At 42.5% G+C, this 25,591-nt stretch overlaps 1 pseudogene; it reads left to right on the forward strand.

Moving 5' to 3' along the window:
- Positions 1-8,286: 8,286 nt before the first annotated feature.
- Positions 8,287-10,118, forward strand: LOC139762024 (uncharacterized; annotated as a pseudogene).
- Positions 10,119-25,591: the final 15,473 nt, after the last annotated feature.

Below are 25,591 nucleotides of genomic sequence, written 5' to 3' on the forward strand. Positions count from 1 at the left end.
GTGTCATGGAGATTATATATTCATAGTGGTAGTATCGTCATTATGAACATATTGTCATTTTGGCTATCCTCTTATTTTGGTTACATTACTATCATGTATATATCGTCACCTTGGTTATATTAGCAATGTGATATTTTTTGTAGGTGCTATATTGTCATTTTTTAATCATGCATATTTTGTCATAAGTGATACATTATGATAATTATCATGATAATTATGATATTCCGGTGACTATATATTGGCCTTGAGACTATATTGTTATTATGACTATAATCTCATGTTGGATATCTTGCCAAGATAACTACATTGTATTATCTACTCATAAATCTCTAAGTTCTGATAACCCAAAATTTTAAGAGTAGATAGGGTAGAAACTGATGGAAGCCATTTCTAACATTCTTGCATGACCTGACCTCTCGCCTTTTCCAAAACATATCCATCCCAGCTTGGATATTGTACTGCTTTGGTCGTCAACTAATTTGAAAAGGAAGACATTGAATGGAGAAATTACTGAGGTAATCTCCAAAGATGATTACTGGTCTGAGAAACAAATTCAGAGAGCAGATTAAACGACTTAAATCCATTCAGCTTTACGGAAAAGAAGTTTAAGAGATCCTATACAGGTATATGAAGTTATTGTAATGGCATCCCTATGAGCTTGATATTTTTACTTCCTGTAACTGGTTCCAACAATTAAAACAATATTCAGCATTGTGATTTAAGTGACTGAATTTAGGATGCATTTGGATCTGTCAAAAATTGTATCTAGCAAATACTTCAACTTTCAACTGACCCATTCTATATTTTTTATTCATTTCATCTCAGTTTTATCACCTTTCTGTTACTGTTTAATATCAACAGTAGCCCGTCTACGTAGTTGGGGCTCTGAAGCAAAGGAAACTTTTTCTAGCCTAGGTTAGGGTAGCATCTAAACCAAACCTAAATGACCTTACCTTAGAAATATGTTCAGACAGTACCTTCTGAAAATATTTCTTAAGGTAAGGTCGTGGGGGTTAGTTTAGGTGCTAACTAAACCTTGGCTAGAAAAAGTTTGCTTTAAAGCCACAACTAGTTGAAAGGTCTACTTTAAGTGGTGATATTGAAATTCATTTGCTCCATTGTGCTTCTCCGTCCGTTTGTTTTATGTCCATCTAAAGATGCATACGTTCAATTTTTGATGTAGATTGATTTCCTATCTTAGTTAAGTCTACGGATTTCTACATCTTCAGTTCAGCACACCATTGTCGTAATGAAGGGAAAGTCACCACATTCATAAGCCGAGTGCAGGTAGCTTATCCCACCTCGTTAGAGAGAAAACTTACCTGTATTTGAATTAATGAACGGGCAAAGAGAAGACTAAATTTTAAGACACATTTATTATACAACTATATTACTATATACATTACCACATTTCCTGCACTTTCCATCACAAATTTGCTGAGGTCATAGCCTTGAAGTTACCATTACCTTACAACCTTAAGGATGGTGGTCTACAACACCTCTAGATTGATGGAGAAAACGAAAAGTTTCGTTTTACTATTAAGATCACAGAAATACGGTAATTCCACTTCACTACCACTAACTACTAGTTATTTTACTTGTTGATTTTCACGGCTAAGATCTTCATCATCTGAGCGAAGCCATACAATAATCGTCCTTATCTACTCTGAGCATTGGATAGCCTCCTGATGATCAAGATTGCTGTTTTGGTTGTCCGTTTCCCTTGTTACTGGTGCGCCTCACTGCACACCTTACATGAGTGCCTTCCACAGTATTAGGGACAGCTGCTGGGCCTCACTGTAGCTACTTCTGGGACGGTTGCCAATCTTCCTCGTATTCCCTCATGACCACAGCGCCAAACCGACTCCCGCCATCAGGCCGAAACGTACAAACATTTCTGACAAAATTGAGACACCGCTTTCGCGTCAGTTTTGACACCAAGTGAATTTATACGACAATTACGTTCAAGATGCTTGGTTTTTCGTTCATGGATTGAACAGAAGCAACCAACGATGGTTGCTACTGCCCAATCCATGAAGTCCCCCCCACCACGGAAAGGTAACCAAGCTTCGGGGGGGATGGGTGTTTACCCTGACGCCAACGGAGAAACTCAATATTAGTGCAGAGATCTTTTCCTCGGTAAAGAAAGTGTAGCCGAACTCCGCCCTCATGAGGTTACTGCACGACAGCAAAGATCACCCTTTGGTGGGCTGTGCTATAGGCAGCACAGCTCCGTCAAAGATCTCACTCCATAAGTGAACTTATATAGATTCCTTTTTTAACATTTTGTCTTGTCTATAAGGAACTCATCAGTTCTTCTCCAGTGAAAGCAAAAAATCATCGAGAAATTCATTTGTCTTCTCAATATCAGGATCTTGTGGCTCTGTGTGGGGGCCGGGGCTGGTGGGCTGTGTGTCTGGCTGTGTCTGGAGATCGGGGCTGGTGGTCTCTGTGACTGGTTGTGTCTGGGGAGCGGGGCTGGTGGTCTCTGTGACTTGCTGTGTCTGGGAAGCGGGGCTGGTGGTCTCTGTGACTTGCTGTGTCTGGGAAGCGGGGCTGGTGGTCTCTGTGACTTGCTGTGTCTGGGAAGCGGGGCTGGTGGTTTCTGTGGCTGGCTGTGTCTGGAGATCAGGGGAAGTCTTGGGCATAAATTTCAATATACTGTGAGCGATATCGTCTCTCAACCGATCCCTCTCGATCTTCGCTTGCACGGCCTTCATGATACGTTTGGGCGGCTTTCTCCATTTTCTTTGCATTTCAGTTGGTGATCCTGCGCCATCGAGCCACATGATACCAGAATAGTATCGTTCCTGTTTCCCAACGGGTCCAATCTTGGTGTCACACATGATGCCGAGTGAACCCAAATGGCGGCCGATGTTTACGTTGGAAGCCACGGGCTCGTTATGTATCTTGCAGTAACTTTCATACCGTTGCTGCAGCTCTTTCCTGCTGATAAGGTACCGCTTCATAGTAATAGTCTTTCCCTTCATTTGAACGAAGGTATTCATGAAACTAACAAAGGAAGCCTTTCCTTTGTAATCCCGTTTGTAGTAACAGAAGGCCATTGAAGACGTGGATTGGGTCAGGCGAAGTTACACAGACTAACAAGATAGTCCTATAATCAATGGTCCTGTATCAGCACTGAACTCGAAATACGTCAGAACGACAATTTGAACCCAGGGCTGGAGGGCCAGTTGATGATATTCTCACGTCTTGCTCAACCAAGTAACCTCGGTTAGACCTTGTTTATATTCAAATATAGTAAAGCTAATATAGTGAAGCTGGATGATTCTATTTATATGTAAGTTGCAATGTAGATTATATAAGGTCACATTTCAGATGGGTTCCTGACATACCAACTTACATTCTGATACATATATATATATATATATATTTTTTTTTTTTTTTTTTTTTTTTTTTTTATACTTTGTCGCTGTCTCCCGCGTTTGCGAGGTAGCGCAAGGAAACAGACGAAAGAAATGGCCCAACCCCCCCCCCCCATACACATGTACATACACACGTCCACACACGCAAATATACATACCTACACAGCTTTCCATGGTTTACCCCAGACGCTTCACATGCCTTGCTTCAATCCACTGACAGCACGTCAACCCCTGTATACCACATGACTCCAATTCACTCTATTTCTTGCCCTCCTTTCACCCTCCTGCATGTTCAGGCCCCGATCACACAAAATCTTTTTCACTCCATCTTTCCACCTCCAATTTGGTCTCCCTCTTCTCCTCGTTCCCTCCACCTCCGACACATATATCCTCTTGGTCAATCTCTCCTCACTCATTCTCTCCATGTGCCCAAACCATTTCAAAACACCCTCTTCTGCTCTCTCGACCACGCTCTTTTTATTTCCACACATCTCTCTTACCCTTACGTTACTTACTCGATCAAACCACCTCACACCACACATTGTCCTCAAACATCTCATTTCCAGCACATCCATCCTCCTGCGCACATCTCTATCCATAGCCCACGCCTCGCAACCATACAGCATTGTTGGAACCACTATTCCCTCAAACATACCCATTTTTGCTTTCCGAGATAATGTTCTCGACTTCCACACATTTTTCAAGGCTCCCAAAATTTTCGCCCCCTCCCCCACCCTATGATCCACTTCCGCTTCCATGGTTCCATCTGCTGACAGATCCACTCCCAGATATCTAAAACACTTCACTTCCTCCAGTTTTTCTCCATTCAAACTCACCTCCCAATTGACTTGACCCTCACCCCTACTGTACCTAATAACCTTGCTCTTATTCACATTTACTCTCAACTTTCTTCTTCCACACACTTTACCAAACTCAGTCACCAGCTTCTGCAGTTTCTCACATGAATCAGCCACCAGCGCTGTATCATCAGCGAACAACAATTGACTCACTTCCCAAGCTCTCTCATCCCCAACAGACTTCATACTTGCCCCTCTTTCCAGGACTCTTGCATTTACCTCCTTTACAACCCCATCCATAAACAAATTAAACAACCATGGAGACATCACACACCCCTGCCGCAAACCTACATTCACTGAGAACCAATCACTTTCCTCTCTTCCTACACGTACACATGCCTTACATCCTCGATAAAAACTTTTCACTGCTTCTAACAACTTGCCTCCCACACCATATATTCTTAATACCTTCCACAGAGCATCTCTATCAACTCTATCATATGCCTTCTCCAGATCCATAAATGCTACATACAAATCCATTTGCTTTTCTAAGTACTTCTCACATACATTCTTCAAAGCAAACACCTGATCCACACATCCTCTACCACTTCTGAAACCGCACTGCTCTTCCCCAATCTGATGCTCTGTACATGCCTTCACCCTCTCAATCAATACCCTCCCATATAATTTACCAGGAATACTCAACAAACTTATACCTCTGTAATTTGAGCACTCACTCTTTTCCCCTTTGCCTTTGTACAATGGCACTATGCACGCATTCCGCCAATCCTCAGGCACCTCACCATGAGTCATACATACATTAAATAACCTTACCAACCAGTCAACAATACAGTCACCCCCTTTCTTAATAAATTCCACTGCAATACCATCCAAACCTGCTGCCTTGCCGGCTTTCATCTTCCGCAAAGCTTTTACTACCTCTTCTCTGTTTACCAAATCATTTTCCCTAACCCTCTCACTTTGCACACCACCTCGACCAAAACACCCTATATCTGCCACTCTGTCATCAGACACATTCAACAAACCTTCAAAATACTCATTCCATCTCCTTCTCACATCACCGCTACTTGTTATCACCTCCCCATTTACGCCCTTCACTGAAGTTCCCATTTGCTCCCTTGTCTTACGCACCCTATTTACCTCCTTCCAGAACATCTTTTTATTCTCCCTAAAATTTACTGATAGTCTCTCACCCCAACTCTCATTTGCCCTTTTTTTCACCTCTTGCACCTTTCTCTTGACCTCCTGTCTCTTTCTTTTATACTTCTCCCACTCAATTGCATTTTTTCCCTGCAAAAATCGTCCAAATGCCTCTCTCTTCTCTTTCACTAATACTCTTACTTCTTCATCCCACCACTCACTACCCTTTCTAAACAGCCCACCTCCCACTCTTCTCATGCCACTAGCATCTTTTGCGCAATCCATCACTGATTCCCTAAATACATCCCATTCCTCCCCGACTCCCCTTACTTCCATTGTTCTCACCTTTTTCCATTCTGTACACAGTCTCTCCTGGTACTTCCCCACACAGGTCTCCTTCCCAAGCTCACTTACTCTCACCACCTTCTTCACCCCAACATTCACTCCTCTTTTCTGAAAACCCATACTAATCTTCACCTTAGCCTCCACAAGATAATGATCAGACATCCCTCCAGTTGCACCTCTCAGCACATTAACATCCAAAAGTCTCTCTTTCGCACGCCTGTCAATTAACACGTAATCCAATAACGCTCTCTGGCCATCTCTCCTACTTACATAAGTATACTTATGTATATCTCGCTTTTTAAACCAGGTATTCCCAATCATCAGTCCTTTTTCAGCACATAAATCTACAAGCTCTTCACCATTTCCATTTACAACACTGAACACCCCATGCATACCAATTATTCCCTCAACTGCCACATTACTCACCTTTGCATTCAAATCACCCATCACTATAACCCGGTCTCGTGCATCAAAACCGCTAACACACTCATTTAGCTGCTCCCAAAACACTTGCCTCTCATGATCTTTCTTCTCATGCCCAGGTGCATATGCACCAATAATCACCCACCTCTCCCCATCAACTTTCAGTTTTACCCATATTAATCGAGAATTTACTTTCTTACATTCTATCACATACTCCCACAACTCCTGTTTCAGGAGTATTGCTACTCCTTCCCTTGCTCTTGTCCTCTCACTAACCCCTGACTTCACTCCCCAGACATTTCCAAACCACTCTTCCCCTTTACCCTTGAGCTTCGTTTCACTCAGAGCCAAAACATCCAGGTTCCTTTCCTCAAACATACTACCTATCTCTCCTTTTTTCACATCTTGGTTACATCCACACACATTTAGGCACCCCACTCTGAGCCTTCGAGGAGGATGATCACTCCCCGCGTGACTCCTTCTTCTGTTTCCCATTTTAGAAAGTTAATACAAGGAGGGGAGGATTTCCGGCCCCCCGCTCCCGTCCCCTCTAGTCGCTTTCTACGACACGCGAGGAATACGTGGGAAGTATTCTTTCACCCCTATCCCCAGGGATAATATACATATACATATACATATACACACACACACACACACACACACATATGCACATACACCCACACACACACACATACATATATATACATATGAAAAATGTAAGAACAATTTAGAAACAAACTTTTAGCTTGAAATGAATGAAAAAAAAAAAAATGAATGTCACATAATGGTTCAACCTCTGGCTCTGGAAAAGGAAATGTACAATTTATTCACACAAACGTCAATAGCAGTTCTCATCAATTTCACCACTGTGTCAATAAGCTTCAATGTCTAAGCTACATATATATATATATATATATATATATATATATATATATATATATATATATATATATATATATATATATATATATATATATATATATATATATATATATATATATATATATATATATATATATATATATATATATATATATATATATACATATATATATTCTTTGCCTCAACACAGTAGGATGTTGAATGCAAATACCCTTTCATATATCATGAATCCATGCAACAAATATGCAGATTTTTACATGGATTATCTCCCTTACATGGGTATTTTGTGTAAGTTCTTCAACCTTATTTGTGGGCTCAATTCATATATATATATATATATATATATATATGTATATATATATATATATATATATATATATATATATATATATATATATATATATATATATATATATATATATATACATAAAGGCAAGATATGTCCAAAGTAGGATACCTATGAGGATGTAGTGAAGATGGCCCTGACCAAGATAAAGGCACTGATACTGAAAACCAGATGACTGTGAGGATGTAGTGAAGATAGATTTTCATTAAGATAGAGTTCAGTGCTGTTGAAATTGACTTGACTACAAGGATGTAGTGAAGATGGCCTTTGACCAAAAGAACGTTAGTGATATTGAAAATAAGATGATCATGAGGAAGTGGTGAAGATGGCTTTTAACAAGATAAAGGTCAATGATATTGAAAATAAGTACAAGGATGTAGTCAAGATAGTCTTTGGCCAAGATAAACGTCATTGATGATGAAAACAAGATGACTGTGAAGATGTAGTGAAAAAACCTTACACCACAGAAAAGCCATTGATATTCAAAATGATTATGAGGATGTAGTGATGACGGCGTTTGATCTTGATAAATGCCTGTGATGTTGAAAAGAACAACTTAATAAGCCAAAATAAAAAAAATAAAGATAAAATCAAATAATTAATTGAAAAACAAGTGTAAGCAACCAGAAATAAAAGGACCTAGGAAGTCCAACAAATAACACCTACTATATGTTTCAGCGGCGGACAAACGCTGGTTTTCACAAATTTCTGCTAAACGAATGGTTGTATCACTATATTTCGAAGGCGTTATAGAGAATCGGACGAGTGTGCGGTGCTCGTCTAACCCTCCCTCAACATCTTGAACATCCCCCCGACCAACCCATTCCCCCACCCACCCCAAAACGCAGTATCTCTCTCCCCATTTCCGTCTTCATCCCCATATTTACACAATCTATTGTCTGTATTTGATTTTGTCGTATTCTAATCACGTACATGAATAATAGGTATGACAGTATGTATATAGGTATCATACATTAGTAATGATATGTAATACAGTTATTGTGTGTGGACGTGAAAACCAGAGTGCGTCAAACGACCATGAAAGCAACAGGTAATCCCGTTGTTAATAACCGACGTGTCGACGGCGACCAGAAGGAAGAAGTCAGTTTTGGTTTTGGACAACCAAATGAAATCGTTGATGGGTACTTCATGTCATCTTTACGTTTTTAAATGATAAATATATGTCTTAATATAATATCCACAGTCCCCCATATCCCCTCCGCCCCTCTCTGAGGTATGGGGTACCCACCATCACGAGGCTACAACCCTAGCGATTGCCGAGGTGGAATCATCAGCAACAATGTTGTCCTTTTGCCTCCGTGGATGCAGGACAGCGTTTGTTCTTCGTCTTGTCACGTTGTACAAACGTGAATGCATCCGCGGTAGAACGTACATAAGTTTGAATAGGTGCGTAGACAATATATTCTGGCTCGAACATACATTATTACATTTATATACATATGAAATATGAAAGTAAAGCAGACTGTATTGTGTCGTAATGTCATATTAACTATCACAGTGAAGTGAGACTAATGTGTAACATAACTAATTTTTATGTACACAGACCTTACGAGCGAGTTGGGCACATCGTGGGCATGGCTGTGTCAAGAGTGAGGAGCATAGTCAACACCACCACCACAACCTCCCCTTCCACACCGGCATCACCAACACCTACATCGGCTGTTTGTGATAACTTTACTCTCGGTGCAATATGGCGCCACATCCACAAGAAGTTTTCGGTAAAACAATATTTAACACTGAGGGTCATACCAGCCGACCTGAAAACACATGGTATCCTCCCGGAGGATACCTCTGACACAACAGTTTGGTGGATCCTGCACACCATGGGATTTCAATACAGACTGTCACAGCGAAAGATGTATGTAAGGAGGGAATCGCTGGACGTTGTGTGTCGTCGGATTGACGCTCTCCGGGCTCTACAGCGCCACCGAGAGGAGGGAAGGAAGGTGGTATATGTGGATGAGACGTGGTTTACCTCCAGGATGGGCCAGTAGGGAGTAGGTAGATACCACACAGGCTCCAAGCAACACCACGTACAGTCGTCAGGTACCACCTGGTGAAGAGGAGCGATTTGTAGTGGTCGCAGGTGGCACGGACGAAGGCTTTGTTGACGGCTCATACCTGTGCTACCCAGCCAAGACCAACCAGGGTGATTATCATGGAGAAATGAATGCCGAACTGTTCCTGCGATGGCTAACAACGCAGCTCCTTCCGTCACTGCCAGAGCCATCGGTACTTGTGCTAGACAATGCATCATACCACAGCCAGCTGACGGAGGAGAGTCAATGCCCTACTACAGCCACCAGGAAGGCGGACCTCATCAGGTGGCTGGAGCAGCGCAAGATATCCATCCCACCTGCTGCTACTCGCCCTGAGCTGCTGGTCCTCTGCCAGCAGAAGCGTCCACAGCGCCAGTATAAGATCGACAACACCATCCGTATGTGGGGCCACGAGGTTATACGGTTGTCACCTGGCCACCCCGAGCTCAACGCCATCGAGCAAGTATGAGGACTTATGAAGTGTCATGTGCGCTCCATACTCCAGCGGTTTACCCGGACGGACCTAAAGGCAAGATTGGAAGAAGCCAGGCAATTGGTACACAAGGACGTGTGGGCGGGAGCTGTTCAGCACTCCCGTAAATTTGAAGAAGAATACTGGAGGACTGACAACATACACGAGGGAGTCGAACCCATTATCATTAACATCACCAGTGGTGATGAAGACGATGACGTTTTCTTTGGTAGTGATTACGAATAAATTTGATTTTATCATGTTGTCATCATTTTATTACTACAGTATTATATATATACATACATATATATATATACATATATATATATATATATATATATATATATATATATATATATATATATATATATATATAATATATATATATATATATATATATATATATATATATATATATAAGATGAAAGCCGGCAAGGCAGCAGGTTTGGATGGTATTGCAGTGGAATTTATTAAAAAAGGGGGTGACTGTATTGTTGACTGGTTGGTAAGGTTATTTAATGTATGTATGACTCATGGTGAGGTGCCTGAGGATTGGCGGAATGCGTGCATAGTGCCATTGTACAAAGGCAAAGGGGATAAGAGTGAGTGCTCAAATTACAGAGGTATAAGTTTGTTGAGTATTCCTGGTAAATTATATGGGAGGGTATTGATTGAGAGGGTGAAGGCATGTACAGAGCATCAGATTGGGGAAGAGCAGTGCGGTTTCAGAAGTGGTAGAGGATGTGTGGATCAGGTGTTTGCTTTGAAGAATGTATGTGAGAAATACTTAGAAAAGCAAATGGATTTGTATGTAGCATTTATGGATCTGGAGAAGGCATATGATAGAGTTGATAGAGATGCTCTGTGGAAGGTATTAAGAATATATGGTGTGGGAGGCAAGTTGTTAGAAGCAGTGAAAAGTTTTTATCGAGGATGTAAGGCATGTGTACGTGTAGGAAGAGAGGAAAGTGATTGGTTCTCAGTGAATGTAGGTTTGCGGCAGGGGTGTGTGATGTCTCCATGGTTGTTTAATTTGTTTATGGATGGGGTTGTTAGGGAGGTAAATGCAAGAGTCCTGGAAAGAGGGGCAAGTATGAAGTCTGTTGGGGATGAGAGAGCTTGGGAAGTGAGTCAGTTGTTGTTCGCTGATGATACAGCACTGGTGGCTGATTCATGTGAGAAACTGCAGAAGCTGGTGACTGAGTTTGGTAAAGTGTGTGGAAGAAGAAAGTTAAGAGTAAATGGGAATAAGAGCAAGGTTATTAGGTACAGTAGGGGTGAGGGTCAAGTCAATTGGGAGGTGAGTTTGAATGGAGAAAAACTGGAGGAAGTGAAGTGTTTTAGATATCTGGGAGTGGATCTGGCAGCGGATGGAACCATGGAAGCGGAAGTGGATCATAGGGTGGGGGAGGGGGCGAAAATTTTGGGAGCCTTGAAAAATGTGTGGAAGTCGAGAACATTATCTCGGAAAGCAAAAATGGGTATGTTTGAAGGAATAGTGGTTCCAACAATGTTGTATGGTTGCGAGGCGTGGGCTATGGATAGAGATGTGCGCAGGAGGATGGATGTGCTGGAAATGAGATGTTTGAGGACAATGTGTGGTGTGAGGTGGTTTGATCGAGTAAGTAACGTAAGGGTAAGAGAGATGTGTGGAAATAAAAAGAGCGTGGTTGAGAGAGCAGAAGAGGGTGTTTTGAAATGGTTTGGGCACATGGAGAGAATGAGTGAGGAAAGATTGACCAAGAGGATATATGTGTCGGAGGTGGAGGGAACGAGGAGAAGAGGGAGACCAAATTGGAGGTGGAAAGATGGAGTGAAAAAGATTTTGTGTGATCGGGGCCTGAACATGCAGGAGGGTGAAAGGAGGGCAAGGAATAGAGTGAATTGGAGCGATGTGGTATACAGGGGTTGACGTGCTGTCAGTGGATTGAATCAAGGCATGTGAAGCGTCTGGGGTAAACCATGGAAAGCTGTGTAGGTATGTATATTTGCGTGTGTGGACGTGTGTATGTACATGTGTATGGGGGGGGGGGGTTGGGCCATTTCTTTCGTCTGTTTCCTTGCGCTACCTCGCAAACGCGGGAGACAGCGACAAAGTATAAAAAAAAAAAAAAAAAAAAAAATATATATATATATATATATATATATATATATATATTATATTTATATATATGTATATATGTTATTTATAGCATATATATATATTATATTATATAACATATAATATATATATTATATATAGGAGAGAGAGAGAGAGGAGAGAGAGAGAGAGAGAGGGATGGAGGGAGAGGTGGGTTTGAGCGAGGGGGGCCGGGAGAGGGTGAGGAAAGGCCAGAAGGGGCTACTTACCGATGAATAAGGAAATCCCTGTAACTGAGGAGGAAGTATACGCGAGAGAGTGGGATTACGAGGGGTCGAATACAGGAGGAGGGCGGGGTGGAGGAATTGATAGTGGGGACTAGATTGAAAAGTCGCGACGAAGACTTAGACGGGGGGTGGTGGAGGGTTCGGAGAATAAAAAGCGAAGAGATACGGGGCCGTAGGGGGGGTGAGATTTTGAGGAGGAGAAGGGATGGACGGCCGTTGGAAAAGGGGGCGGAGAATTTCTGGGGGACGGGGAGAAGATTCTTATGAGGGGATTCTAAGAATTTCAGGGAGAGGCGGGAGATAGCGGCGTCAGTGTGGAACTCATTATGAGAGGGAGAGTATTGGGGAGGGGGGGGGGATTAGGGATGGGGCGCGAGAGAGATGGAGGTTTCGGATGGTACATACTAGAGTTATGAGCACGGATCACTAATGGGGAGGTCTGAAGGTGAATGGGGGTTGCGACAGATCTTAATGGGGGAGGAAGAATTCTTAATTTTTGAGAAGGACTTAACCAGTGAAATGAAAGAATCGCCGTTGTCGAGAGCATTTGGGGGTGAGAGAAGGAGGGAGCATAGGGGGCGGGAGGATTTGAGCAGGGTCCCTCTATACGCTGAGTGACCATTAGTGATATATTAGGAGAGAAGGGTGGAACTGAGTGCAATATCTGGGAAGGGAGGATTCGATGGGAGAAGGGAGGTGACAAGGGGATTTAAAATTGATGAACCCACGGGAGCTCCAGATAGTGAGTGATACTAGAGAGACAGGGGTCAAAGGGGGGGAGGACTCGGAGATGTGTGCGGGGGTTCGCGGCAAGGTGGGAGAGGCGTGGGAGGGGTGAGCACTTTAGAATAAAAACAGCAGTTTACGTTAACTACGGGAGGCATGTAGGAGAGCGAGGGGAAGAATATTCGAGAATGATTTCACAGATGGGAGTAAGGACTGGATTGAAATTGGTTATTAGAGGGAGGCGGACGAAGGAAATGATTTTGAGATCTAGCGATATGGGGGCGGAAAACGATTTACCAGGTAAACTAGACCCAGACTAAATGCGGGGAGCGGAGATAAGGGTACTGCGGAGTATAAGAACTAGAGGAGAGGAAGGATAGTAATGGGAAGAAATAAAGTACATTCTTAGATCATCGAGGAATTTGATAATTTATAATTTGGATAAGGATATAGGATGAGGATTTGATACTTATGATGGTTGGAGAAAACATAGAAGCGACATAGGGGGAGAGAGCAAGTTTAGGATGGGAGAAATTCGTCTGAGGGTGGGATACAGGATAGAGCAGGGGAGATTTTGATGTCCAGGTCACAAGAGATGGGAGTGATTGAGAGAAGGTGGGACAAACTGCGGGAGAAAGAGAAGGGGCAGCGGATTGACCTCTAGATAAGCTGAGGAGTAACGATAGGTGAAGGGGGGACTATAGTGAATTTTATTGACGATAATTATTTAAGATGTGGTGATCTTTTTCGGAGAGAGTAGAATCCTTGGAGGGATAGGACTCTATAAGAAACATGTCGAAGGCGAGGACTACTAAGGATAAGCGGGAATAGGAAGTTTTTATTCGGCGACGCTACATTTACAGCCTGCACCTTTTAAAGGTATGGGTTTAACCTGAGTTCATTTGTCGCAAGATCTGGAGGGCGGGCTTCGTAAGGGAATGATTTTGGGGCCGGCGGATACAGGTTACGGGGACGATCTAAATCTCCGTTTGAGGCCCGGGGACGTTTAGGGGCGATGGGAGGGATTAGCTGCGGCGACTCTTAAGGTCATTTCCTAATAGATAGATTCGTGTTCTTCTGTCTGAGTCTTTTCGGCAAGTGGTACATTATTGAAAAGTTAATAGTATTAGTCTAGTGGGTTATTGGAGAGACGTTAGAGATCTCGACAGTCTGGCTTATTAACAGAAGCAATTAAAGGTGTATTCGCGTCGGTTCCGGGGGATTACGTGGGACTGAGCGCTGACTTAGGGGTTCGGGAGAAAGGGGACGGGAGTGGAATATCGAATGGGGGGGGATTGAGGCTACTATTCGCCGCTAACTGAACTTTTAGGGCGAACATTTGGAATTACAATTACATATATGTTAAATGATATAACTGCCGGGTGTTATTATGGGGGGATCATGCGCCGGGGTGTAGGGGACAGGAGTGTTAGATTGGCGGGGTGCGACGAAAAGGGATGGGTGGGGGGAGCCGCCCCCCCCCCCCCCCCCCCCCCCCCCCCCCCCCCCCCCCCCCCCCCCCCCCCCCCCCCCCCCCCCCCCCCCCCCCCCCCCCCCCCCCCCCCCCCCCCCCCCCCCCCCCCCCCCCCCCCCCCCCCCCCCCCCCCCCCCCCCCCCCCCCCCCCCCCCCCCCAGGGGGGGAGGTGAACCCCCGGTGAGAAAGGATAGTTTTGCACTTCCTCTATTAGTATGTGAGTCTCGGGAAAAATATTCGTATGGGGACTTTGCGGGGCGGGGGGGGCTTTTGGGGAGTGGCAAGAGGAGGACGGAGCCGGGTCACAAAGGAAGGATAACAGCAGTAGGGTAGGGGACCGGGAAGGGGTGGGGATGGACGATGGATGTGAGGGCGAGGGATAAAAAGATTTTCAGTAAATGTATAGGGGAGGCGCCTCCTATGGCGGTTAAAGGTAGGAGCGCGGCTAGCTAGCTATAAGGATTGTTCAATCCGGGCCCCCAGCGTGCGATCATGGTTACTATAGAGGGAGAGCGTGTGATCAGGAAGAGCATTGGGATACAATCCGTGGGGGGCACTTTTGAGTGGGGAGTGGGGGGGGTTATTAGTTAACATTAGAATGGGAACGGCGGAGAAAACTAGGGGAGGTTTTAGTATGAGAGCAACTTACTCGTGATAAATGTACACAGGGCCCTGAGGTGGCTTTCGTTTCGTTCTTATGTAAGGTATATTAAGGGGAAAAACTGGGTCTAGTATATTTGTGTTTGGATGTTTAGGGGGGATTTTGTGGTGGGGGGTACTTAGAGATTAGTTTGTAGTTAGCTTTTACAGGGTATGTATTTTGATTTATTACTCTCGGTGTTGGGTTATTGAGTTGGTCTCAGTCTCGTTTTGGTGTCTTTCAGTTAGATGGTAATGAGAGTTTAGTAAGCTCTGTCTAGGGGGGCACTTACAGAGATATGGTCGAGAGGAGGGAGGACTGGACCGTACCATTACCCTTTGTTATGTTGTAGTGGATTTTCGTCTATATGTATTTAGATTTTAGTCAGGGTAATTAGCTCTTGAGATAATTTCTCCTTAGTTCCGGGTAAATTATTCTAGGGCTATTAGGGCCCTAGATTACCGGGGGGTTTGAGAGGGGCCCGGGAGGTGTGATTTGCCAAATGAGGCGGTGGGGTAGAGGGGTTGAATAAATTAGAACTCTTTCTTATTCTGAAATCGGTATGACCGCTACCATCATACGAAAGGTTCTATTCTCACTCGGAGATCTTCATCTTGATGTACCCGATTATTGTTATCTTCGTATAGACGTCACTGATTTCAATTTATCTTTGCGTTGTCTCTTTGGCACTGAAGAGGGGGGCGACACCAGCGAGGGGGATATCATCCTTAAGTATACAGGCACTCCACGGTGATGGGGGGGGGAGACTGAGGAAACCCCCATCGCCCCCCCCCCAACCCCCCCCCCCAAGGGCGAGAATGGCAGGGTAAGTTTCTTTTATTACGGCTGCCGGTGGTCAGTGGGTTTGTGAATTACATCCGGGGTCAGGCGATGATACGGTGGGTACATATGTGATTGGGGCCCTTGGGGGGGTTATTAAACAATCGGGCGGAATAGGGAATGTATTTACTTGGGGGGCTTTCTTAAGGGGGCGATGGCTAGAACAGCCCTTTGAGAGAGGTATATAACGGCCGCGAGAAGTGTAGTGGAACAACGATTTGGGTGACCCGTATTTTATCCGTGCTGATTTATTTCACTTGATGCTGAGTGGCTTTGGAATTATTGTTTCTTTAATGCCATCAGAGCCGTGTTGAAACATTCCGATTTATCTTGTACATGTTATTCGTGCATGACTGATTTCGGTACTTCCTAAGGAGTTGGTTTTTTACGGACATTATATCCGGGGGGACCATTAAGTGTGTGGCGGGGTGGGGGGACGCGGGGGCGCCCAGTGGGAGGTGTCTATGGTGCTCTAGGAGCTTGGACATGGGGGGTATGCGTATGAGCAGATGGTAGCCCATGTTATCAAGGTATATCGGTACGGCAAAGGAAGGGAGGGGCAGCATCATACGTGTAACTAGAGATCATGGCAGATGTTGTCCCAGGACTCGCCTTTTTGCGATTTGTGTCGTCGTTTGTGTGCTATGTGTCTGTTTTGTTATGTTCGCGTGTATTTGGCCTGTGAATATTGTCGTAAGAATTATCACTGTTCTATGTGGAATTCGACTTCATCGTAGAGTAAATGGTCTTGGTGGACTTTGTTCCTTCGTCATTTTAGGATTTTATTTTAGTGTACGATGTTGTTTCTTTGATTTTTAACTCAAATAGTAAGTCTGTTTAGCGTTATCCTCTTTTATTCTGTCTATCTTGAGCGTTAATTTGAGGATGATTATGGTTCTTCATAAATTAAGGAAGTTTTGTATCGTTGAGTGATTTTAGGAGGAAGCTTCAGGGTGGGGAGTGATTGAATATTGTCTCTTTTATTTCTTCTTCGGCATATCTTGTTTAATTAATAGAGCGATTCTTGGAGAACTTGTAGTTTTAGGTTGATGTGGAGAAGGTTTAATATATCGGAGGAGAATTGGCAAGGACGATTTTCATATTATTTTATTTGTGGAGTTTTAGTTCAACCTAGTCTGAGATTAATCTATTTATATGTGGATTTGAAGGTTCGCTGCAAGATAGGCACGTAACAATTTTATCGATAGTTGTGTCGTCATTGGTGAAGTGATTGTCTGTTCGGTGTGGTCTCTGTATTGGGTTTATTGTTTATGCGTAAATTTTCGTTGCTGTCTCGTTTTTATCTTTGATTACCCAGTTCTCCCTTAGTTGGAATCTCTCTATTGTTTCAGTCCCAGTTTTGTTTAGTATTAGTCGTCTTGCGTACTCACAATTGCAGATAATTCGTGTAACATTATCGTGTTTCTGTATTTGATGTTCTTTCGGCTCTTCGTCTTTTAAAGTTCAATGTGCGTAGAATTTTTACTGGTCGTGCGGGACGGGGCTTACAGGGTTTTCGAGAGTTAGTGGGGATTGCAAAGGTTTATGGGTGGACTGGTGGCGGCGTGGAAACCGGTCTAGGGGGGATGTTAGGGGGGAGAGGGGGGTTCGGCAGCGGAGGGCGCGCGATGGACGGGGGGGTTTGGAGGCGGACTGTTTCTGCTCGGTGGGCCGGGCCATTTGGGGGGGCGTCACTGGGGGCTGGGATAGTTTCGGCGTTATCGGGCAACGAATTTGTTATAGACTTTTTGGGTATTGATGATTCGGGCAATCTGTTTAACTATGTCTTTAAATATTTATTATTACGTTTTTCCTGCATGGGTTAAGAAATGTTTTTTCGATTAAATTTCCATTCCTTTTCTATTTAGGCGGGGGAGGGTGCTATTCAGCTTAAGTTCTTAGTCCATGGCATTGATTATTTGTCAAGTCAATTAGTTGCGCGTCATTATGATGCCGGTGAGCCGGTTAAAGGGGGATATTTTTGTTACAGTTTTTTTGTTTGGGGACAGTATCAAATTGGAGGCCCTCAATTCACTAGAGTCTGGGCGCCTTTGTTTTGGTATTTAAGTTTAAAGTCCTGATTGATACTTATATTTCGTCTATTTGTTCTTCTTGAGAGAGAGAGAGAGAGAGAGAGAGAGAGGGCAAAAAGATATGCAGATTATAATTTCGTGATAATATAGATATGAAGAGTCCAGTCAACAGACTGACAGTATATTAACTGGAACAGGTTAACAGTTTATGATGGGTAGGTACACAGTATGTACTAATAACAGCAATAACATTTCCTAGAAGGTCCAGACCACAGGTAATGGCAGTACATCGTGTTCACTTGGTTGACCATAATGACTGTAAAATCGACCTTCTATATACTACACGTATGTAAATATGCTGTTGTACAGTAATGATCAACGTGAAATACGTCTTGCGTCTATGGAATTGTACCATAGTGTTAGTTAATAATCATACCTATACATATACACCTACATAACATTTTATTATAATTATATACTAAAGTTATGGGAAAATAGGGAGGGACACAAGGTTGGATGATGAGGAGTTAGGGGAAGAAGAAGAGGGATAACGAAGGCGAGAAGAGAAGGGATAACGAGGGAGAGAAGGGGGGGAATTGGGAGGGTGTTGGGAGGCCACACTTTCCTTCGAAAGCGTCAATATGACTACTCGGTTTTGTATTTGTTTTCACAAGTAAACTCCTCACATAACACATATAGCAATGTGGTATGTCAGCCATACATTTGGCCCTGGTGTTGAAGATAGTGTGATGAAATATCATAATGATACAATGAATCGTTTGCGAGATATTTACGAAAAACAGCGTTTGTCCGCCGCTGAAACGTATAGTAGACCATGAGTGAAGGAGTGAGATGTGGAGATTATATATCATTGTGAGTTATTACATAAAGTGATCGTGATGAACGTTACGAAGATCAGGCAAACTATGAGGCTCATTATTCCTACATCAAATATAATAATGTCAATCATTCCAGTAATCTTACCATGATTGACCTCTTCCATCTAGGCAGCCTCCCTCCCTCCCTCCCTCTTATCTTCTCCAGAACAAACCTGGTTCATTCTTGTGAGAGACGATAGTGTTTACTAAACTCTTCCTGTGACCAACATGTAAATGGTGTGACCGATCGCCGACCACCACACCTTACCTCACCTACTTCCTCCACCTGATCAATCTGCATCACTCCTTCCATTGCTCACTTCCATAATAGAATTAACGTTTCTACTACAAATGACAAGATTCACTTGGCCATGTTTGTTAACATCAGAGCAATAATCTTGAAGACCGACCATTCCTTACTATTGACCTTTAAGGCAGGAATCATTATTTTCCTCAAACTATCAATTGCTATTTATGTGGGGTCGGTCGGTCGGCTGTGGGGAGGGGTAAGCGACAACACAGACTCTGGTGGAGTTCCAGTAATGATGTTACTGAGTCAGTCGGGCACACACCACTGTGGTACACCTGGTGATATTTTGTTTGTCTTAACTAAGTCGATAAGTGGAAAACTGAGCAGCAGTTTACTTGCTTATCTTGTGTACTTGTTCCTGGATTATTGCTGACGTTCACAATAATAGGTATAGGACTGGTCTTATATCTCTCTGTTCCAGCTGTGATTGGTACAAGTCGAGTGTACTGACGAACGGCGGTCCGTGAGGATGAAGAGAGAGAGAGAGAGAGAGAGAGAGAGAGAGAGAGAGAGAGAGAGAGAGAGAGAGAGAGAGAGAGAGAGAGAGAGAGAGAGAGAGAGAGGGGGGGGGTCATTGTGCCGGGGGTGTGTGGGGGGGGGGTGAAGGGGGCTGGGGGTGAGCTGGTGGTGTTGGTGGGGGGGAGGGGGTGGACGGGGTCAGCCAGATGAGCACATCTTGGTAGGTGGTGTGAGATGGACCCAGGAGGATTGTGTGTGTTGTGTTCTGTATTGTGTCCAGCTGGTGCCTGTGTGTGTGTGTGGCTCTAGTTAGTCAGGAGGACCTGGCTGGGGCGCGGCTCAGGTACAATAAATATGGTATAGACATTCCTGAGTTTGAACAGTGATGTCAGTCGCCGGTGAAGGTAGAGACAGTATGAGGAAGATTTGATGATAGAGTAAATGTGTTGAAAATGAAATGTCTGAGGACAACATGTGGTGTGACGCGGGTTGATCCAGTAAGTAATAATAGGGTAAGAGAGAAGTGTGATGATAAATAGAGCATGGTTGAGAGAGGTGAAGAAGGTGTACTGAAATGGTTTAGACATTTGGAGAGAGTGAGTGAGGGAAGGTTAAAGGAGGATACATGTGTCAGAAGTGTAGGGGACAAGATTAGGGCGACCATATTGGAGATGGATGGAGGAAGTGAACAAGATTTTGAGTGATCAGGGCCTGAATATGTTCAAGGTCACGTGAGAGGCGTGTATAGGATAAAGTGAACTGGGGCGATGTGATTTACAGGGGACGACCTGCTATCAGTGAACTGAAGCAGGACATATGAATCAAAAGGGGTAAACCACGGACAGGGTTGTAGGGCCTGGTTGTGGACTGTGGGCTGTGTTTTCGTTGCATTACATATGACAGGTAAGGAATGTATGTGAGGGTATGAAGCATTATCTTATGTTCCTGGTGCTATCTCGATACTGTGGACAACGGTGAACAGAACATCGTAGACACAGAGTTTAAAAGGCCATATTATGAATGGTAGCCAGGGAATGAATGGCCCAGGAAATGGAAGCATTTAAAAGTTCGCGTTAAGTGATGGACTTCAATAGAATGTACAAACTTCCTTTCCAGTAACTGAACTAAAGCTTATGTTTATTTCCAGAGACGGAGTTTGATGGTTCATTATATAAAGACAGACTTCAAAGGATATCGTTGAATTAAGTGACTATAATTTTTTTCAATTAAATGAGACATTTCCTAAAACAGCTGCAATTTGACGGAGTTTAAAAGTTCGCAGTTGTTTGAGAGAATTTTAAAGTTATTGACGGGATCAAAAGTTTAAGTTTCAATGACGCTTTGCACAAATTTTCGTTTAAATGATATACTTGCAATGTTTGTCTTTATATAATGTAGTTTAAAAGTCTCTCATCAAATAACGCAGCTGAAATGATAACGCTCGAATACTGACGATTAAATATTCGTGAATAAATGACTGAGTTGAATAGATGGATTTCAAGTTCGCGTTTGTGGGAGGAATTTTGAAAAATTGTGTTTAAATGTCAGAGTTTAAATGATCATATGTACCAGGTTGACCAGATGGCGGTAGTGTGTAGACACAGCCATACCAGGTCGTATTTATCATCATTAAAGTCACCTTCCTTACTTACTTATGGCGGCGATGAAATTCACTGGTTCTTGATTCTGCACCAATTAACCTATCAGATAATGGTACAATGTTTGCCTGGTGTTGCATATATCACGTCTGTTGTTGAAACACAAGAATGCCAGGTGACTTTGGGAGTGGATGATAATGTAAAGATCAATATAAATGTGGGAAATCTTGAACCGCCATCACCAGACACAACACATGTTTGGATCTGGCGGGGGGAGGGACTTGCCTGTGACGTCACGATGCCCCGCCTCCAGCCTGGCGCCACTCTGTGTGTGTGTGTGTGTGGGGGTGTGTGTGTGTGTGTGGGGGGGGGGGGGGGGGGGTAATATTTGCGTATTACGGGAGAGCGATATACACTCGTGATGTCTCGTCTTTTGACCTTGTAATCATATACTGTCTTTACTTCTATGAGCTCTCACACACACATATACACATACACAGACACACACACACACATGCATACACACACATACACATAGACACACTCCCACAGACACACACACACACACACACACACAAACACACACACACACATAACCTTGTACTTTGATTAAAAAAGATAAGTAAAAATCTATAAAACATATATTTCCACGCGTGTAGATATATGTTATGTATTGAAATGTGGCGGAAAAATTCCTTATATATTAAGAAACGTGATTGAGGACGTAAAGAATCTGGTACAAACATAATGGTTATTGTGATAAATGATTTATTTATGATAAATATGTATTGTGTTGCATTATAATGGTTGTTCAGAACCAAGGTCTTTAAGCCTGAAATCGTAAGATGTTAGAAGAAATAAAAAGATGTTAAATTTAAACATTTATAAATATAAACCACAGAAAATCCAATAAAAGGGGCTAGTTTGAGGCAGGAGTATTTCATCACTTAATAAAATATCTACATCTACGTCCTTTTCTTTCATCATTTCTTATGTTCACTTGTAATTAATGCCTCTTATCTAACATAAAAATTCTGTATAGGTATTTGATTAATGTTCCCAACGACGTGTTGTATAACTCTTCGTTAGTGAAGTTCATTTCGTGTAATGGATCATGCATTACAAAGTTGTGTCTATCCACACAAGTGTCACACGTCCCAGGTAAAGATATATTCTAGAGATAGTGTATATCTAACATATATATGTGTTTTATAAATATATATGAAAAGTTTTCCTGAGGGACAATACCTAAGACTTTGGTATTAAAGTTGATCAGTTGTAAGTGATCAAGCATTACAAAGCTGTGTCCATTGCCACAGGTGCTACTGATCCCGGGTAAAGGTATTTCACCATCTTTGTATCTTTAACCTTTCTAGTTATAAATGTTTCATCCCTGATTCCATCCTCACAATCGATGTATGTGGTTTGTGTTGTCTTAACATATCATTAGTCAGTTGAAGTGGAGAACATGCTTCTGAGCCTAGCCACTCTGTCTTCCACATGCTATTCAAGAGGTGTTACCGGATTCCGCCTATAAGTGTTTACGCTGAGAGTAACAAGTTACTTCCGGACGGCTTTTCCTTTTATAACTTTTAATGACTTGAAAATTTTGTGTAACATAATTGAATTTGTGATATTAATGAGATTGTTGAAATTCGCATATCATATTCTTTATTTGTTATTTAATGATCTTTAGTTAACCAGACTTAATTGTTTGTGTCTTGCTGATTTTGACATACATTTTCTCTGAAAGATACTTTGATTTGATTCGTATTGAACATTTAAAAGAAAAACATTGATGATTTTCTCATTAGTGTTCACAAAAGCAAAAAAAAACAAGTCTCTTTTTCAAAGTATACTTAATGGACTTTACTAAAGTTTTGAAGAATATAAACTCAAAACTTGTTTAAGACCTTCTAAACCTTGTGCTGATAATAACTACATTACGTTTCTGTAAACAATATCGTTTTAATGCGTAAAACCCGGATAAAAAACTTGTAATATAAAATTTGATGGTATTATGTTTAGGTTGTTCAAGATATTACTGATTTCTACATGTAAAACATTTATGTTATCTGCAAAATAGAAATCTTTATGTTAGATATGTTAATTCTACCGGTTTCATGTTACATACATTTCTGTACCCTGTGCTCCAGAAAAGTTATGGGATTTTATTTCTTATTGTATAAAATAATTTGCTTAAAATGAATGTCCCACGTACTTTCTACAGAAATCCATAGGAATATACTTGATCACGCGCAAAATTGTGATCCTCTCCAATATATATATCAATATCTATCTATCTATCTATCTATCTATCTATCTATCTATATACATATATATATATATATATATATATATATATATATATATATATATATATATATATATATATATATATATATATATATTTCTTAATGACTTAAGGTTATTTAATGTATGTATGACTCATGGTGAGGTGCCTGAGGATTGGCGGAATGCGTGCGTAGTGCCATTGTACAAAGGCAAAGGGGATAAGAGTGAGTGCTCAAATTACAGAGGTATAAGTTTGTTGAGTATTCCTGGGAAATTATATGGGAGGGTATTGATTGAGAGGGTGAAGGCATGTACAGAGCATCAGATTGGGGAAGAGCAGTGCGGTTTCAGAAGTGGTAGAGGATGTGTGGACCAGGTGTTTGCTTTGAAGAATGTATGTGAGAAATACTTAGAAAAGCAAATGGATTTGTATGTAGCATTTATGGATCTGGAGAAGGCATATGATAGAGTTGATAGAGATGCTCTGTGGAAGGTATTAAGAATATATGGTGTGGGAGGCAAGTTGTTAGAAGCAGTGAAAAGTTTTTATCGAGGTTGTAAGGCATGTGTACGTGTAGGAAGAGAGGAAAGTGATTGGTTCTCAGTGAATGTAGGTTTGCGGCAGGGGTGTGTGATGTCTCCATGGTTGTTTAATTTGTTTATGGATGGGGTTGTAAGGGAGGTAAATGCAAGAGTCCTGGAAAGAGGGGCAAGTATGAAGTCTGTTGGGGATGAGAGAGCTTGGGAAGTGAGTCAGTTGTTGTTCGCTGATGATACAGCGCTGGTGGCTGATTCATGTGAGAAACTGCAGAAGCTGGTGACTGAGTTTGGTAAAGTGTGTGGAAGAAGAAAGTTGAGAGTAAATGTGAATAAGAGCAAGGTTATTAGGTACAGTAGGGGTGAGGGTCAAGTCAATTGGGAGGTGAGTTTGAATGGAGAAAAACTGGAGGAAGTGAAGTGTTTTAGATATCTGGGAGTGGATCTGTCAGCGGATGGAACCATGGAAGCGGAAGTGAATCATAGGGTGGGGGAGGGGGCGAAAATTTTGGGAGCCTTGAAAAATGTGTGGAAGTCGAGAACATTATCTCGGAAAGCAAAAATGGGTATGTTTGAGGGAATAGTGGTTCCAACAATGTTGTATGGTTGCGAGGCGTGGGCTATGGATAGAGATGTGCGCAGGAGGATGGATGTGCTGGAAATGAGATGTTTGAGGACAATGTGTGGTGTGAGGTGGTTTGATCGAGTAAGTAACGTAAGGGTAAGAGAGATGTGTGGAAATAAAAAGAGCGTGGTTGAGAGAGCAGAAGAGGGTGTTTTGAAATGGTTTGGGCACATGGAGAGAATGAGTGAGGAGAGATTGACCAAGAGGATATATGTGTCGGAGGTGGAGGGAACGAGGAGAAGAGGGAGACCAAATTGGAGGTGGAAAGATGGAGTGAAAAGGATTTTGTGTGATCGGGGCCTGAACATGCAGGAGGGTGAAAGGAGGGCAAGAAATAGAGTGAATTGGAGTCATGTGGTATACAGGGGTTGACGTGCTGTCAGTGGATTGAAGCAAGGCATGTGAAGCGTCTGGGGTAAACCATGGAAGGCTGTGTAGGTATGTATATTTGCGTGTGTGGACGTGTGTATGTACATGTGTATGGGGGGGGGGGGGGGTTGGGCCATTTCTTTCGTCTGTTTCCTTGCGCTACCTCGCAAACGCGGGAGACAGCGACAAAGTATAAAAAAAAAAAAAAAAAAAAAAATATTTCTTTCTTTCAAACTATTCGCCATTTCCCGCGTTAGCGAGGTAGCGTTAAGAACAGAGCACTGGGCCCTTGAGGGAATATCCTCACCTGGCCCCCATCTCTGTTCCTTCTTTTGGAAAATTAAAAAAAAATAATGAGAGGGGAAGATTTCCAGCCCCCCGCTCCCTCCCCTTTTAGTCGCCTTCTACGACACGCAGGGAATACGTGGGAAGTATTCTTTCTCCCCTATCCCCAGGGATAATATATATATATATATATATATATATATATATATATATATATATATATATATATATATATATATATATATATATATATATCACATACAAACCTCCAACAGCCAGGATC

Source organism: Panulirus ornatus, chromosome 42 (assembly GCF_036320965.1).
Source record: "Panulirus ornatus isolate Po-2019 chromosome 42, ASM3632096v1, whole genome shotgun sequence".
Taxonomy (NCBI): domain Eukaryota; kingdom Metazoa; phylum Arthropoda; class Malacostraca; order Decapoda; family Palinuridae; genus Panulirus; species Panulirus ornatus.